The sequence below is a fragment of the Sceloporus undulatus genome, chromosome 1, assembly GCF_019175285.1.
Source record: "Sceloporus undulatus isolate JIND9_A2432 ecotype Alabama chromosome 1, SceUnd_v1.1, whole genome shotgun sequence".
NCBI lineage: Eukaryota > Metazoa > Chordata > Lepidosauria > Squamata > Phrynosomatidae > Sceloporus > Sceloporus undulatus.
In genome coordinates, this window is record NC_056522.1 from 138,077,753 (window position 1) to 138,095,143 (window position 17,391).

General features: G+C 38.0%; 1 protein-coding gene across 2 annotated transcripts in view; it reads left to right on the top strand.

Moving 5' to 3' along the window:
• DLGAP2 (DLG associated protein 2) overlaps positions 1-17,391 on the top strand; it is a 587,254-nt gene that overhangs the window by 434,533 nt on the left and 135,330 nt on the right. The window lies entirely within an intron of this gene.

The window sequence follows — 17,391 nt, forward strand, 5'->3', positions numbered from 1 at the left end:
GAGAGCTTGTAAACATGGTGGGAAGAATAAGCATCATTAGCTCTTGCTGCTTTTCTGGGCTTTGAATAATATCTGAATATGATGTGCCAAGTGGAACAGTTCTCATTCTCAAAAACAGAAATGACTGAGGGCAAATGTATTGTTAGTGAAACTGCTGATGTGCTAATCACATTCTTGGGTCTATTTGTCGTTCTAATCCTGCATTCATCTGTATCATTACTGATTCCATGATATAGTAACAGAAGAAAAACATGGGTTTCAAAAACAGTGAAAGTTTATTGGTTTCTTGTTCTCCTTTTCATGTTGTTTACCGATACATCGAAAGCTGCCTTATTATTTATTCTGTTAGTCCATTATTCTTGACTCTGACTAGCAGAGACTCCCCAGGATTTCAGGTTCTATGAGATGCCAGGCATTAAAGCTGGGACCTTCTTCACGAAAAGTGTGGCATCTACTAGTGGGCTACAGCATTTTAAAAATTATTTTTGTGTATTAGAATGTTCTTAATCAATGCGAAGGTCAGCCTTTAAATGAAAGGAAATTCAAATATCACTTGATTCTTTATAAATGACACACCGTTGGATTATTCTCTAGAATAGCACCACACTCAAAGGGTTTATTTACAGTCAGAGAACAGGCAAAACATAGGTTGTTCTAGAAATTTAAGAACTAGTTAATATTCTTATTTGTTGAAATAGAGATACTTTCAATTCCAACAATTCATTTACTATGTTGTGACATATATTGTGAAATATGTCTGTACTGATCGACTGATCAGGGGAGAGAAAGAGAGAGACATATCTAAATCTGCTTAAAGGCACTTTTACATGAATATGCAAGGTATGTAATATAGTTTCTTGTTAGATTATTGCAGTCACCTGCAGTCAACAAAAGGTTATGCCAAAGGAAATTGGTTAACCTTGATCACTGGGACTGTTTGTTGTTTTTGTTCTGCAACATTAATGTGGCTTCTACTTTATGATATCGCACTGTTTTCGGAAGGTTTTCTAATGAGTTGAGTTCAGCAATGTATGTTTGAAAGTGCTACAAGATCTCTCTACATAGTGATTCTACATATAAGGAAAGAACATCATTGTTAGAAATGCTGCTAGATCTGCTAGTGATTTTTTAAAAAAATTAATTGCTGGCATACTACAGCAGATTAAAAACATATTCATACTGCCCATTATTATACTAAATAAATTCAAAAATATAGCCATGTTAGTCTGTAGAATCACTGTGTATAAAGATCTTGTAGCACTTTTGACACTAACTGAAAGAAAGAAGTTGGCAGCATGAGCTTTCATAGACTAAAGTCTACTTCCCCAGTGTATCTGAGGAAGTAGACTTTACCCTACAAAAGCTCATGCTGCCAACTTCTTTCTTTCAGTTAGTCTCAAAGTGCTACAAGATCTCTATACTAAATGAAAATGAAGTAATATATAATAATAATACATTAAGTAAAAGCTTTTAAAGCTTTTTGTCAATGTTTTCCAAATATTTGCTATTGATCCATCAGTGGATAGTCCCTGAAAGGCCTTCCTGCCTGTTAATTTCTGAGTGTCATGGGAAAGGGGATTAGGATTCTGCATTTTTCTCCAAGAATGTGTGGACATATGCAAAAGATAAAGTTGCTGCTCTTGCTTCACAGCCCAGTCAGTATTATGGAGCCCTTGCCTGTCTGACTCTGGCACAAGGTAGAAAGGATAAACGCATTGAGGTTTGTTTTTGGCCCTTTTCAGTTATGTAACAACCCCTTTACAAAATTATGATGTTATAATTCCGTACAAACATGGACTAAAAACATCCAGATTGGCAATACAACATCATACACATTTATGGGCATATGTGATAGCTACTATCCACTGGTGCAGTGGAGCCAGGGTTCACAGGGTTGGAGCACTGGTAGTGACATCATCTGCTTCTCTGCTGGGCTCCTATGTCCCCCCTCTGAGTTTAGCTGAAGCCCTCTCAGTATCCTTCAAAGGCAATGGTGAAGTGAATTTCCCCCAGAAACACAGTATATTGTTGCATCCTACAGCTGTTGGGATGTGAAGTATTTCGGATTGGTTGGGTTTCAAATGGGTAAATAAAACCCATTTTATATAAGATCTGATTCTGACAGAGATGAAGACTGCTAGAACGGTTATTGATGTTGATTAACATTCATTGATCTACCTTCTTCTGGGGACTCTCCCTGGAATTGTGTCAGAGCTGACATGTTGAGGTCCTGGACCTCAAAATTTACCCCTGTTCACCATCACATAGAGGCATGAATGCAGTTGTTAGTCCCAATTAGAGTAGACCCTCTGAATCAATGGGAAGTTGGTAAGCCAATATTTATGTAAGTTCTATTAATGTAATGGTTGTTCTGTAGTTAAGAATAACAATTAAAGTTAGGCCATCATGTGTCTGTACAATAGAGAAATACATTCACAAATATAAACGGCAGTCAATTGATAACTAGTCATATAGATCCTATTCACAGAACAAGTATAGATGACTTATGCTCCTCTCAGTGTTGTAGGTTTCAGACCATTCAGTTGTATACTGTGTGGGGACTACATTCACATGTTTCTTTTAAAAAAAATGTTCGCAGGTTTAAATGAAGCGTTTGTGGTATCATGTATTGCTAGCACACTGCCTCTTTCCCTTGCCCATGGCAAGATGAGCGAGATGTTCAATTAATGAGTCATTTTTACTCTATCAGGACAATAGCAGTGATTAGCTGTAATGTCTGACTTCCACTTCCATTTGGAACACAGCTGTACTTCTAAGGCTCCACTCAACTCCCACACTTGACTGCAAATGGGATTTACTCAGCAATGAAGCTGCCATATATGCATCCTGATTTCTGAATGAAACTGTGGAAGGGGGTTATATAAATCACGTATACGTGTATTATCTGTACTGAAGAGTAATTAAGTTTGAAGGAAGATATTAACAAAGAGAAAGAAGAGGGCTGCATGAAAACAAGCAGCTGCTAAAACCAAGGACAGCAATAAGTACAATTCTGATTTTTTAAAATGCTAAACCAGCTCATGGTCCATCTTTTTCTAAACTTGAGGCCACTGCTGGGTTAAAATAGGTCCACAGATGATGCAATTTTGTTTACATGTAAACTTTGGAAATTGTTTTCAAAAGGAACTTGACTGAAAATGTAAGCTAAAATAAACTTAATTTCCAGTTGATGTGTATGGGGAAAAGCAGAGGAATATTCTGAGATTAAGAAAACTATTTGTCTGGCGTTTGTCCAAATAGCATGAAAGCCTGCAAAAGAAATATTGGGCCTTCATTTTACAATAAAACTTGTGCAGTGAAAGGTAGATGTGCTGACTAGAAAGAAGGCTACAAGTCACCCGTATAAAAAAAACAGTACTCATCGCCATTAATTAGATTTAACTTAAGAGATCTTTTCAGATCTTAAGCCAAGACTTCGCTGATATAATGATATCTGCACAAGCAGTTCTACCAACTAAAAATGAGGAAGAACACCCTGATGGTAAGAGTTGCTTTGGATTTCATGGTGGGAAAAAAGCTAGAAATTAAATAAATAAGCTGTTCAACAATGGGATGGATTCCCTTGGAAGGTGGTGAATTCTTATTCATTGGAAGTTTTTAAACAGAAGCTAGGTGGGTAACTTTCATGTGTGCTTTAGCAGTAGATTCCTGCTCTGGCAGGGAAATGGACTAGTCCCTTCCATTACTATGATCCTACAATCTTATAAAAATGCTTTTCTCAGTGGAGTGGCATAGAATCCAAATGGCAGTGTGATATTATTAGAATGTTAAGTCAAGTAGAGTCAAGTATGAAGGAGATGTAAAGCCTGAAAATGCCATGTCTGCACACTTGGATGCAGGAAGAAGAAAGCTGCGTGAGAATTTCCTAGTGCAACAGTTTTGTTTACGAAAGAGTTTGTAGAGCAATAAAATTTAGCATCCAGAACCTTTGCACAGCCAATGAAAGAGCTGAATTAACTTCAAGATAGCACTGGCATGTGTAAAAGTTCAGTGTACCAGCTGGTTCTCAGTCATACCAGAAAACATTCCCCAGGATGTTAAGTCTGATATAACATAGCCAACGCTTTGAAGTTGTGAGTTTAGAGTAGCAGGAGGTCCATTTTACAGTCTACCCAAATAGCTTTTTTGCCATATCTATTGACCTGCTGGTCTAAATGGAAAAGGCAGCATATACAGGCTTTTTGCATGCCCTCAAACTAGTATTTGACTTTGGCATGGACTAGAAATCTGATCCATACTCCCTTATACATCTTGTTGCCATACACAGGATGCTTTTTTGGAGATGGTTTTGTACAAGGCAGAGTTAATAAATGGAGTTTTGACAACAGGCCCTCCATTTTGCTTGTGTGCCTTTCTGGTCCTCTGTTTCTGCTTAATACTCACCCAAGTCCTATAGGCTAAAGGTGCTGAGATCCCAAGCCATTTGGTGCTTTAAATGTCACCACAAGGACCTTGAATTCAGACTACAAACATATTGGCAACCAGTGCTATTCTTATAAGACTGGCATTGCCTGCTGTCTTTATGATATTCTAGTCAGCAGTCGAGCTGCTGTGTTTTTCACTAGCTGCAGCTTCTGAGTCATTTTCAAGGCTAGACCCACATATAGCACAATGACAATAATAATAATAGTAATAGTAATAATAAATTATTTATTTATAGACCACCCAATCATGCGGAATCAGGGTGAGTTACAACAGTGAAGAATACATTATAGTAGTCTAATCCAGAGACCATCAGTGTATGGTCAATAGTGGCTAAGTTATCTCTGTCTAGGAAAGGCCATTGCTTGCACATCAGTCAAAGCTGATGCTAAGCACTGCGCGCCAGAGATCAGTTGTGCCTCTAATGACAGGGATGGATCTAGGAGCACTCCCAAGCTATGTACCTGCTCCTTCAAGGGGAATGCAACCACATCTCAAACAGGCTGTTTACTCAGTTCCCAGATCTCAAAATCATCTGAATCTGAGGTGGTTTCTCTAGCAGGGGAAAAGGCAATGTCTGGTGTTTCATGCTTTAATCCTGTTTAAATTTGGTGGCAGGTTGAAGAAAACCACTAATTTTGTGGCTACTTCAGATCTGTCAGAACCCATCCCCCTGATCTCCAGTCATTCCCTGTGGAATTGGCTCCCCCATTACTCTCAATTTATATCACACATCCAAGAATGTAATTGTAACATAAATTGTGACCCACCTGTAACTTCCTTAGGGATATCTTTTTAGTTATGTTACCTGAAAGAATGTCTTTCTCTGAATCTTCAGAGTTGATTTACCTCTGTGTGAAACCTATTATTGTCTCCAAAATTATATCATGCATTGGTGTTTTGTTATAATGTTAAGCAACTGTATTACTGTGCAAGATTATAGGGTTTATGGTTGTGCTGTTAGCTCTCCAAGAACATCATGTTATACTTCATAAAGTTGCCAGGGTTGCTTTCTTAGCTTGCTACCAGAGGGACTGCAGATCAGTAGCAGTGCACATGTTTTGTACACAAGAAGTTCCAGGATTCAGTCTTTGGTGTTTGCAGTCAGAAAGAGCAGGCAGCAGATGCTGGGAAAGATCTCTGCCTAAGAAACTCATTAGCCAGTGTTAGAGTATCCAATACTTGATTAAGTAGTCATTCAGCCTGAGCTGGCATAAGCCAGTTCCTTAACCTCTGTTGCAGCCTTCATATTTATATATTTATGTATACAAAGTAGGAAGGTGGGAACCAACATGTGATATACTGTCTTTAGAAAAGTATAATGCCTGCAAAACTGCCCAAGCCAACTGCATAGGAAGTGCACCCACTGCTGGGTTTTCACTCTCAGTCCTCTGCTTGAAGCTTAGCCCTTCCAAAAGCAATAATTGGCTTAAACTAGTAACTGTAATGAAACATGAATTTAGTTAACAGTGAGTATTCATATTCACCTCTTGGAAGCATTGTATTTTACCTGTTGTATTAGATTCTACAGTCTTCAGTCTTCAGATAGTAGTTTACCTCTTTTTTTGTAAACTACCATAATCTATACCAAATTCTGTTCCAAATTACCAAATGCTGTAAATTACTGGTAGTAGTGATGATAATGATGTCACGGATGATAATTTACATGTGGTTAAATGACATATGGGAGACTCCCTAAGCCTTCACCTTCTTTACTATTACTACTATTATTATTAGTAGTAGTAGTAATGGTAGTAGTAAAGGTTTCCTTTTACAAGTTTAGCTAGTCATGACTGACTGTGGGGGACAGTGTTCATTTACATTACTAAACCAAAGATCCAATGTTGTCAAAGACAACTCTGTGATCATGTGGCCAAAATGACTGCACCGAACGCCATTCCCTTCCCACCAAAGTGGTACCTATTTATCTACTTGCACTTTTACATGCTTTCAACCTGCTAGTTTGGCAGAAGCTAGGACTAGTGATGGGAGCTCACCCCTTCACACAGTGCCAGGAGCTCGAACTGCTGACCTTCCAATATTTATTTATTTCTTACTCACCTCTCCCCATGGACTGAGGTGGGGAGCAACAGCAGATTAGCAAATGCACAACATCAGGTTAAAATAAACGTAATTTAAAAAGGACAAATAACACACTTGTACTTGTCAAATGTTTCTTTTTTGAATGTGTTCTTCTGTATAGCATGTTTTGAATAGAAGTGTTTTACAGCACATAGTAAATCTCATATTTTACTGTCAGTGTGTGTGATGGTCCATTCAAAAGAAGTGGAAACTACACAAAAATGATGGTTAAAACACACAGTGTCATGAGTTTACCATGATGTCAGAAATAAACACGAACATCTGGTCTACTTTGAGTGAATAGAACAGATGTAAAGACCTCAATACTGCATTCTAACTCTTTTCACTGCAGTTCTTTTAGCTAAGAATTTACGTGAAACATTTGGCAAATAAATAAAGGCAGAGTGTGCCTTAAGAACTTTCAGCAGTGCTATGAAGAAAGTGATACAGAATAGGATAATGTGATGGGAACTAAATAGGCTGCTTAAACAGTACTATAGATTTATACCCATTCAAATGGAGTCATTTGACAGCCATTTACTCAGATTGTTATTATCCTGAATTTTTGTGGCTTACACTCAATACTCTCTGTAAATTATTCTAATGGTTTGATTTAGAGTAGGAGGAAGTGACATAAAAATAAGTGGACTCTAAATGGTTGGGGTAGCCAGGGAAAGAGTTCAGATGAATGGAAGACCTTATGACTTCCTCCAAAAGCCAGACTGCAACTTAAAAATAGAATTGCATTGTCATTCTTCTTCTGCATCACTTTTATTGAAGAGTCATCTTATTTGACTCTGCATATCTAGATAGGTTTTTCTACAACTGAAGCTTCACGACTTTCCCCAAGATCAACAATCCCTGTGTTGCTGAAGCAAGCAACACAAGAGGAGGACGTATTGATACCATAGTGCAGAGATAAGCATGGTGTGACCCTCAAAGTTTTGTTGGACTGCTGTTCTCACTAGCCCCCCTATTGAGCTAATGCTGAGAGTTGATGGGAATTGCAGACCAGAATATCTGGAAAGCCAGAACATGCCAACCACTGGCCTCAAGGGACATCGTACATGGAAGGTCACAAGTTGGAAAGGCCTAGATTAAGGCAATGTTGAGATAATATGTAATAAAGGAGGTGGAGCAGCAGCAGCGAGGGAGAGAGGCAGCGTCCTTGGGGCTCAGCAGGCCCCTGGAATATCCCCCCTCCCACCTGGCAGCCCAGCAGCAGCAACAGAGGCAAGGGCACCGCCCAGGGCCCTTTAAAAGAGGCCCAGGTACAGCAGCCTCGGTGAGGTGGAGCAGCAGCAGCGAGGGAGAGAGTGTTTGGTGAAATTACTGATATGGGCAATAAAAAACGCTGTAGAACAAGCCCTGATACAAACAAGCATAACAAAGATTCCAAACAGCTTAAAATCGATGACTTACTTGTTAATGAGGAAACTGTGAGTATTCCATCTACATTGGCAAACTCAAACTTAGAATTTACAATTCCAACTGCTAACAACTTTCTTGTGTTGGGAAAAGAAAATGAGCTTTTATCTGAACTTTTAGTATCTTCAGGGAGTGAGCCGGTTAACACTCATGAAGGGGTGTCCCTGGAACTAAATGAATCCGTATGGGAGAAACTGCCAGATACTGAGAAGGAACAACTCACAAAGCAAAACAAGTTAAATCCTCCGGACTTTGTGACAAAACAATGCCTTTTAACAGCTCATACTGTTATCTCAATTTATGAGCACTTAGAGAAAATTGTTAATCAGGTAGAGCTTCTCAAACATTCCTTTGAGACTTTCATGCAGAAGCAATTAGTGGCAAAAGAGAATTTAGATTATGTCAATAGAGAAATATCCAGTAAAGTGAGGATTCCCACTATCAACAACCCCAGAGGCAGTCTACCAGTAACTTCTAAGGAGATGGGGGAAAGAAACCACAGCAGGGTTTTACAAGTAAACCAAGTTATGTTGCAAATTGCTTATAACAGTATAAACAACGGCAGATGGAGGTCCAATGGAACCATTAGATCTTCACTGAGCCAACTTCTACAGGTGCCCTCCTACGACATTGATATCCTTGCTGTGGAATGGCTTCCTAATATATCAACTTATAAGCGAATCTTGTTAACTTTTGAACAATCTACAATTCCTCTCATGTTGTTAAAAATGAAACCCTTTTTATTCAAGTTCCAAATAATTCCAGCACAGGTTTTTCGCGATCAAATTATATCTCCTCTGTTCCCTAATAAGCATGGTAGTGGGGGGGCTTGCAGATTAAAGTAATGCTCACTTGATAATTCCTAAAGGAATCCCTAAAGAGACCTTGAGTAAGACCACACCGAAGCCCAATTTAGTTAAAACCTCCAACAGTACGGCAGAGAGGCAACCCACAGAGAAACAGGCCACAGATTCAAGTGACTTAATAATTAATATAGAACAACATGACATCACATCCAGAGTAGATGACCTTAAAAATATGCTGCTTACCACAAAGGATTTGGCCATACCACTGTGGAATTCAATAACTACTGCTGAGGTCCATGAGGTGGAGAGGGCTTTAGATATGAGTTCTATTGATGCTCTCTTATCAATGAATAAAAAGGACCTTACAACTATAATTCCAGTACAACCTTTGGAACCTAAGAGAGTTAACACTGTACCCTCTCTGCATGAAGCATCCAACAAACAAAAGGATCCAGCTCAAACAGAACTCTTGAATATTGATGATGACATGGACTTAACATCAGCTTGACAACTAAGCTTATTATGTTGGAATATCATGGGCTGGGGAAATAAGTTCCATGATGCAGATTTTGCAAATTACCTTCAAACTTTTAAAATTCTATGTTTACAAGAGACATGAGCGCTTGAAACTAATTTGCCATCTCTTTATGGATTTCAAGCATTTTCTGTTCCCGCAGTTAAAAGTTGTACAAGAGGCCGTGGTAGTGGTGGTCTTACAATATTCATATCTGTTGATTTACAGGCGGAGATTCAACCAATAACTTGTGCTTTTCCACATTGTATACAGGTGCTAGTCATCAAGAGCATGTGTTTTGGTTCCTTAATTTGTATAAATGTTTACTTTCCCCCTAACTTAGCAAAGAACGAAGGTCCTAACAATATTTGGGATAGCTTATCTGAAACCATATTTTCTTTGGAGAGTCAATATCCCTCTACAAGGCTTTTACTCTGTGGAGACTTTAATGCTAGAATTGGAAATGACTCAAGGCAGGTGGAGAGTACTAACTAAGGATCACCTGCTTATATTGTACCTGTTCCTAGGGTCTCAAAGGATATAATTACCAACAAAGCTGGCTTTAAGCTTATAGAAATTCTTTCTTTGCATGGCTTGCAGTGCCTTAACGGAACCCATTATGATCTGACATCAGGTCCATATACTTATGTTACCAACAGGGGAACAAGTACAATAGATTATATAATAGTATCTGCAAATCTGGTTCCTGATATTTGTAAATTTGAAGTTATTAGTCGTGTTGAAAGTGATCATTTCCCATTGTCATTATTATTTAATACTGGGTCATTTCACCCCCCTTGTACTCCCCAAAATTTAAATTTAAATTTAAATGGAATTCATATAGGAGAACAGAGAATACGGTGGTCAATTAATTTGGGCATCTCAGTCCATCAGATACTGGAGAGTATTACCTTTAAGTCCCTACAATCAGCTATTTTAAATTCAACTTCAGATATTTTACATATTTTTCAAACCATCATTCAAATGCTTAGGCCCAAGTTGGTGAGTAACAAACAATTTAATCCCAACACGGTAGCAACTAACAAATGGTTTGATTTGGAATGTCGAAGTGCTCGGAAAGCACTGATGAAGTGCTCTCGGCAGGCACTTAGAAACAACGACAATATCTCTCCTGACATCTTAGCCTCTATGCGGTCATCCTATAAGGCACTCTTAAAACACAAAAAAGATGAATATATTAGAACACAATGGAAACAACTAGCGCAAGCTGTTACAGAAAAAAATGAGAAACAGTTTTGGGATATTACTGCTTCTGGCATGAATAAGATTAGACCGGTTATTGTTGGGCATATTACATCACAACAATGGTATAGCCATTTTAGTAAACTCTATGGAGCTACAAATGCAGAGCGTCACTCTTTTTTTGATTTAAAGACTACCTATCTGCCTCAATGGCCCCCAGTTTCAGAATCTGAGATAAAAAAGCTGATTGCAGCTCTGGCATTGAATAAAGCCCCAGGAGAAAATATGATGCCCCCAGAAATATATAAAAACTTTTCTGAATGGTGGGCTCCAATATTAGCTAAGGTGTTTACCCAAATCAATAATACTGGGATAACTCCAGTAAGCTGGAAACAGAGCGTAGTTGTCCCCATATATAAGAAGGGAGATAAGCAAGATCCTAATAACTATCGGCCCATAAGCCTTCTGGACGTGGATTCTAAGCTATATAGTAGATATCTATTAAATAGACTGGAGGATTGGGAATTTAATAACCAGATTATTTATCCTGAACAAGCTGGATTCAGGGAAGGCCAGAGTACTATTGACCACTGTTTGACTCTTTATTATTTAGCCCAGAAAGGAATTGAAGGCCCTACAAAACATCTGTTTTTTGCCTTTATTGATCTAGCAGCAGCTTTTGATTCAATTGACAGAAACTTGTTATGGCATAAACTGGCCAATACTAATATAGATAACCGCTTATTGTTTTTGATTAAGGAACTTTATACCAATACAACAGCAAGGATAAGAGTTGGTACCTCTGGTTCACTAACTGATCCTATTCCTACAAATAAAGGAGTTGGCACCAACACTTTTTAATCTATATTTGAATGACATCATTCCAGCACTTTCTGGCCCAGAATTTTTTCCACCTACACTTGGATCAAAAAAGATTTCTATTTTGTTATATGCTGATGACATGGTTTTAATTTCACTTACACGTATAGGTCTGAGAAGGTTACTTTCCAAGCTAGAGGCATTTTGTTCCAAGGAAAAGCTTGTTATCAATTATAATAAAACTAAGGTAATGGTTTTTGGGAAAAGACACTCTGATTTTCGTTGTTCTATTAACGGTCATCAGATTGAACAATGCAGAGAATTTAAGTATCTCGGCATTCACTTCACAGAAAACCTCTCTTGGAAGCCCCACATAGAAGCTAGTAGAGCAGTAGCTGTGAGATCAATTGGAGCAATCCTTAGATTCTATAATCAGGCAGGGGGTCATCTAGTTGCACTTACTGTCAAAATATATCAGAGTAAAGTTATAACCCAGATTCTTTATGGTGCTGCCGTGTGGGGTTGGGATGATTCCCAAATGGTCAAACTGGAGGCCATCCAGAATATGTTTCTCAGGAAATTGCTCCTACTTCCACCTGGCACGCCTGCAGCCTTGGTCCGGGCTGAGGTTGGCCTCCCTTCCATTAGAGCTCGCATTCACTTTACTTTACTTAATTATTGGAGATCTGTTAAAGATTCTACGCTTAAGGTTTTTCCTAAGTTGTGTTTTCAATATTTATCAAGCTGTAAAGTCTGGAGCTCAAGACACCAGAGGCTGCTTGAATTATATCCTGCTCTAACTGAAAATTCTTCTAGTTTGAATTCAAGAGAGAAGCTCCGTGAATATATTTTTAACCATGATGTACATCTGGATAGAGTGGCTATTAATAATTCGAAATTTTCCAATTGGTTTAGATTATATAAATTGGACCATCAGATGGCTGTTTATCTAGGGAATCTTACATTTCTAAAGCTTAGACAGGCTTTTACAGCTCTTCGCTTTCAAACAATGCCCTCAGCCATGACTGACGGTAGATATTCACATACACCTAAGGATTCCCGTTTATGTATTTGTGGAGCCCCAGAAATCGAGGATTTGCCTCATTATTTGTTCTCTTGCTCACTATATACTGGTCCAAGAACAAAATTTATGGGATCTATTCTGTCCAATTTACAGTCTAATACCATTTCTGAAAAGATTTTTTATCTCTTGTCTGATATTGATTCTAAGGTAACTTATAAGGTTTCATTATTTGCTTCAGCAGCAAACAAAATTCAGGCAAGGGTAATAGCAGACATTGCAGTTGATTGTCAGGGGGATGACTTTATCTAAACTTTGAAGCTGTTTTTGTTTTTTAAAAATGTTTTTAATGATTCTTAGGTGGATGATCTTACCCAAACCTTGAAGTGGTTTTTTTCTTTTAAAGTTGTTTTATTTAATTGACTGGAAGTATATCATGTATTAAATCTGGATGTTATTTGATGGAATATTTTATAATTCTGAATTGCTGTTATTGGTTTTATATTTTATCATGCGAATGGCCTTTGGCTTAAGCATTAATAAAGATTGATTGATTGATTGAATATGTAATAAAGAGGAGGCTTGGATGATGCATTGGCTCAGAAGTACAATATTAAATAAGTCTACATAACTTGTGAATTCAACAAAATGTTCCTCCAGACCTGATGATAAATATGTAACAACAGGACCTCAATAATATTTAACCCAACTCTGACTGCTGCTTCTGTACAATATTATTACAGTTTTCGCTTTGATAGCTTTATGATGCTATCTGTTTAGAAGTGTTCTTCAGCAAACTCTGGAGCCTTCGAGAAACTAGTGTATTTCATCTGAGATCATTTAGCACTGAAATTACACCCAGGTGACAAAACCATTGGTTTGAAGCTACATGAGGCTCTTATAAATGAAACCAAACAATAAATATATTTGTCAAAAGAATGTCTACTATCTTGCAGTATTACTACCTCAGTTAGTATTTAATTTCCCCTACATGGCAGACCTTAGGAACTTCATGTTTTATGTCCTCCTACTGTACTACTTCATTTACCATGTCACTGCACATCTATACATTTGCCTAGGTCTTATGGACTTATTGTAGTACAACTGCACCAGAAGTTAATGCCAAGGAGACCCCTAATTTTTTTAGACTTCAAAAGACATAGTTTTCTTTTATCTCTCTATATAAAGAAAGGATGGACTACAATTTTCCCACTTCTCCTCTTGGTTATTTTACTCTTTAAAAACTGCAAAGCAAACAGTGCATTATTTATTGGGAACACTTTGGTTCATCTGCTCTTTCATCAGTCTTCTGTAGCAGTCATAGAAATCTGTGAAAACTTGCAAACAGTTCAGGTTTTAATAGTATATCATACAGATATACACACTTTTATTTGGGAGGAAAGCTGCAGAAGCCCTTTGGTTTACTGTGGATAAGCCATAGAAATAATTGGTGTAATGAGCTGATGTGAATCAAAGGAGAGTTTCCTGGTGTGCAATGGTCTAGAGAAAGCAGAATATTTCAAAAACCCAGTGTTACAGAATCCTTTAATCTTACATTTCGCCAAAGCAAACAAATACTCATAGATTTTATTTAAGCATATCTGGTCTCTGGGGTTTTTTTGACACCACAACAAGTCTGGATGGCTTGAATTACAGCCTGAGGGCATATTTTGGATCTTGCTTTATACTAATCCATGATCATTAAGTGGGAAGGCTGAGATTTGATAGTTATCTGCCCAAGAGAACTGAGCATTCTCTAACACAAGAATGCTTTATTAATGATCTCCATCTTCTTTTCCTCACCCCCCCCTTTTTTTTTTGCTGAAGGGACTTTACTCATCATTTGAAATTTATTGGGGGTTGCGATATTTCTGGTATGGTTATTGGTTATAATCTGGAGTATACACTTAATCCAAATCTCCAAAAACCCTTTGCTGTTAATACTGGAGCTAGCCTTCAGGGGTTATACAACAACCTATTTACCTTTCTAGACCTAGTAGGTCTGAGTAAAAGCAGATATTGAATACATATCAGAATAATACTCTGGATAGTAGTAGCAATGGATATATCAAGAGTCTTGAATCAGGGAGATATGAAAGGCAGTGAGCAGCTCATAACATTAAATCAACATTATTTTTTGTTTGATCAATAAAGAAAATGATTCTTTTAAAAAAAAATCAGTTAAGTTGAGCGAGTAAAAGGCATGCAGGACAAATGCCTAACAAATAAGTTTTCCTGGTTCTAGTTCTGTTAATCTTCCATTGAAATGACTGGCTGTTAAGAGCTACCAAATGATGAAGGACATATACTACCATATGTACTTGACAATAAGTCAACCTCATGTATAAGTCAAGGGTAGGTTTTGGGACTAAAATTATGGATTTTGATATGACCTGTAGATAAATCGAGGGTAAACTCAGGAGCATCTAACAATGGATTGTAAAGGACAAAGCAAAGGAAAACAATGCCAAAGAACTTAGAAAAGTCCAGCAGACATAACTGTTTGTGCTCATACTAAAGGCTGGATAGATGAGAGAATAGAGAGGGTTCAGTGATTCCAGGGCAGATGACACTCTTGCCTTTCACCAGGGGATGGTTCCTCTTTTTTTTTTTTTTAAATGAGAGTTAAAGTACAGTACCTACACTGACCCATGGATACGTCCTCTCAGGGTTTTGGGTCAAACTTTTGACCTAAATTTGTAGACTTATGCATGGGTATATATAGTATATATATAAAAAATAAACAAACATGAATTTGTTCAATGCTATGATGCACTAATAGAAGCCAGGTTGACCCAAGACATTATTCTGCCCAAGGATCAAATGCTGCCCTTTTCTCTGTATACCAAAAATTCATGCACCAACTGTCTGACAGTTGACTATATTGACAACTCACTCTTACTTCAATCCTAGTGATACGACTGTGTCTTCCATCATACTAGTGGGAGTTGAGCAGGTTGCTTGGCATACCAGCTGTGACTGCTATTGCCTTGTTGTTGCTTCCTGCATTTATTATTTGATAGGGGCAGTGTGGATTTTATTGCACAACAAGCACATGATTGTCTGTTGCAATTTCAGAAATAATTAAATGGTGCAATCGTTAGAAATATACATGAAGGGCTTTACAGAACACTAGATAGGGAGGCTGGGAAGGTTGTGTCCCCAGGAACTCTGAATGTGAAGTACTGCCTGAATATGAGTATATTCCTGTGCTTTGAAAGGCACTGCTAGACAGCCCTTTCACCAATTGGTCCTATTTTGTTTCCCCTGAAAGTACATGGAAGTTTACAATCTTGATTATTTTTACCCACAGAAGACCCCTGTGAGATAGGTCCATTTCTCTTGTCACTTTAGATTACAGATAAAAAACTGTAGCTGGATGATGGTGATTTGTCCCATGCAGTTGATACTTCTGGCTCCCTCTTTGCCTCTGCTCTTGTTGTTTTTGAAGCTACTTTCTTAATTAAGTTCCACAAGATCCTCTTTCTGGTTTAATCCAATTTAGGATTTCAGGCCATGCATATTCTTTCTTCCTCTTATTGTTTTGCCTTCTTCTTGTGCAGCCAAATTAGAGCTTCCACTTTTGAGTTTTAACTTGTAGACAGATCACATGGACCATCTCCATGGTGACTGCCTGATTTATGTTTGTATTTAATTAGAGTTGTCCATTACCTCTCCAAATAGAATTTAATTTGAATACATGTGCCTGTCACATTTTAAAAGATTCATTATGCTTAATCTGAAAGTTGAGTGACTGGATTTCCAGGAGGTTGCATATTATATCCATAGTTCATTTGACTCTTTCAGACAGAAAAAGCAAATGATTCTCCCCACCAAAAATTAAAATAAAATAAAATGGTGATTTGCCAGGCCCTGCTGCTGGACATGTACAAAATCTGCACCATGTTTCCTGTTATTACAATCTAATTCATATGAACTGACCTTCAGAGAGTGATGCCACCCAAAGCAAAACTGTGCAAATTAGCACTTTAGTTTCCATTGTGTTGTTTAAAACTGGTTGTTGTTGTGTGCTAGTTTCTGATTTATGGCCACCCTAAGACAACCCTATCATGGGGTTTTCTTGGCAAGATTTGTTCAGAGGGGGTTTGCCTTTGCCTTCCTCTGAGGCTGAGAGATTGTGACTTGCCCAAGGTCATCCAGTGGATTTCCCTGACTGAGTGGGGATTCGAACTCTGGTCTCCAGAGTCATAGTTCAACATTCAAACCACTACATCATGTTGGCTCTCTTTCCAAATGGCTAATGCATACTACATCAAAAGCAAAAGCAATTTAGACAGATTCTGCGGCAGCCTTTCATAATCTGGCATCCTCCGAATTTGTTAAATTGCTTCCCATCCCCCAAATGGCCATATTGTGTTCAGTTTGTATCCAACACAACAGGACATCAGGTTGACTATTGAATATTATTTGATTGTTTAAAAAGGGAGCACTAGACAGAAGGCTTTGAGATATTTCTTTATATGTATTTAAAGCAAGGGTGGGAAACCCCAGTTCCTGGGACTGAATACAGCACTCTAAGGCTGCATCCACATTGCAAAAATAATCCAGTTTGACATCACTTTAACTGCCATGGCTCAATGCTGTGGAGTCCTGGGATTTGCAGTTTGTTTTGACATCAGAGCTTTCTGACAGAGAAGGCTAAACTACAATTCCCAGGATTCTATAGCTCTGAGTAATGACAGTTAAAGTGATGCCAAACTGGATTATTTCTGCAGTGTGGATGCAGCCTTAGGGTCCAAATCCAGCACTCTGGAGGAAATCCACACTCTTTTCTCCACATTCCCTTCTCATGCCACCATCATATAGTAGTATCTCAAAATTTTATGTTTCTTTCCTCCATTCTAAAAGGCTGCAATATCTCTTCTAAGGCTGTAAGAGTTTTAAGCTAATAAAACAAAAACAAAACCACAACTTCCTAATATATTAGGCCCCATCTTTGGCTGCAACCACTGAATCCTAGCAGGATTTGTAGTGCACTTAAACGGTGATTTACAAGAAGATAAAAACTCAACAAGCATCAACATCAAAATACTGCAACATGTAAAAGAAAGACT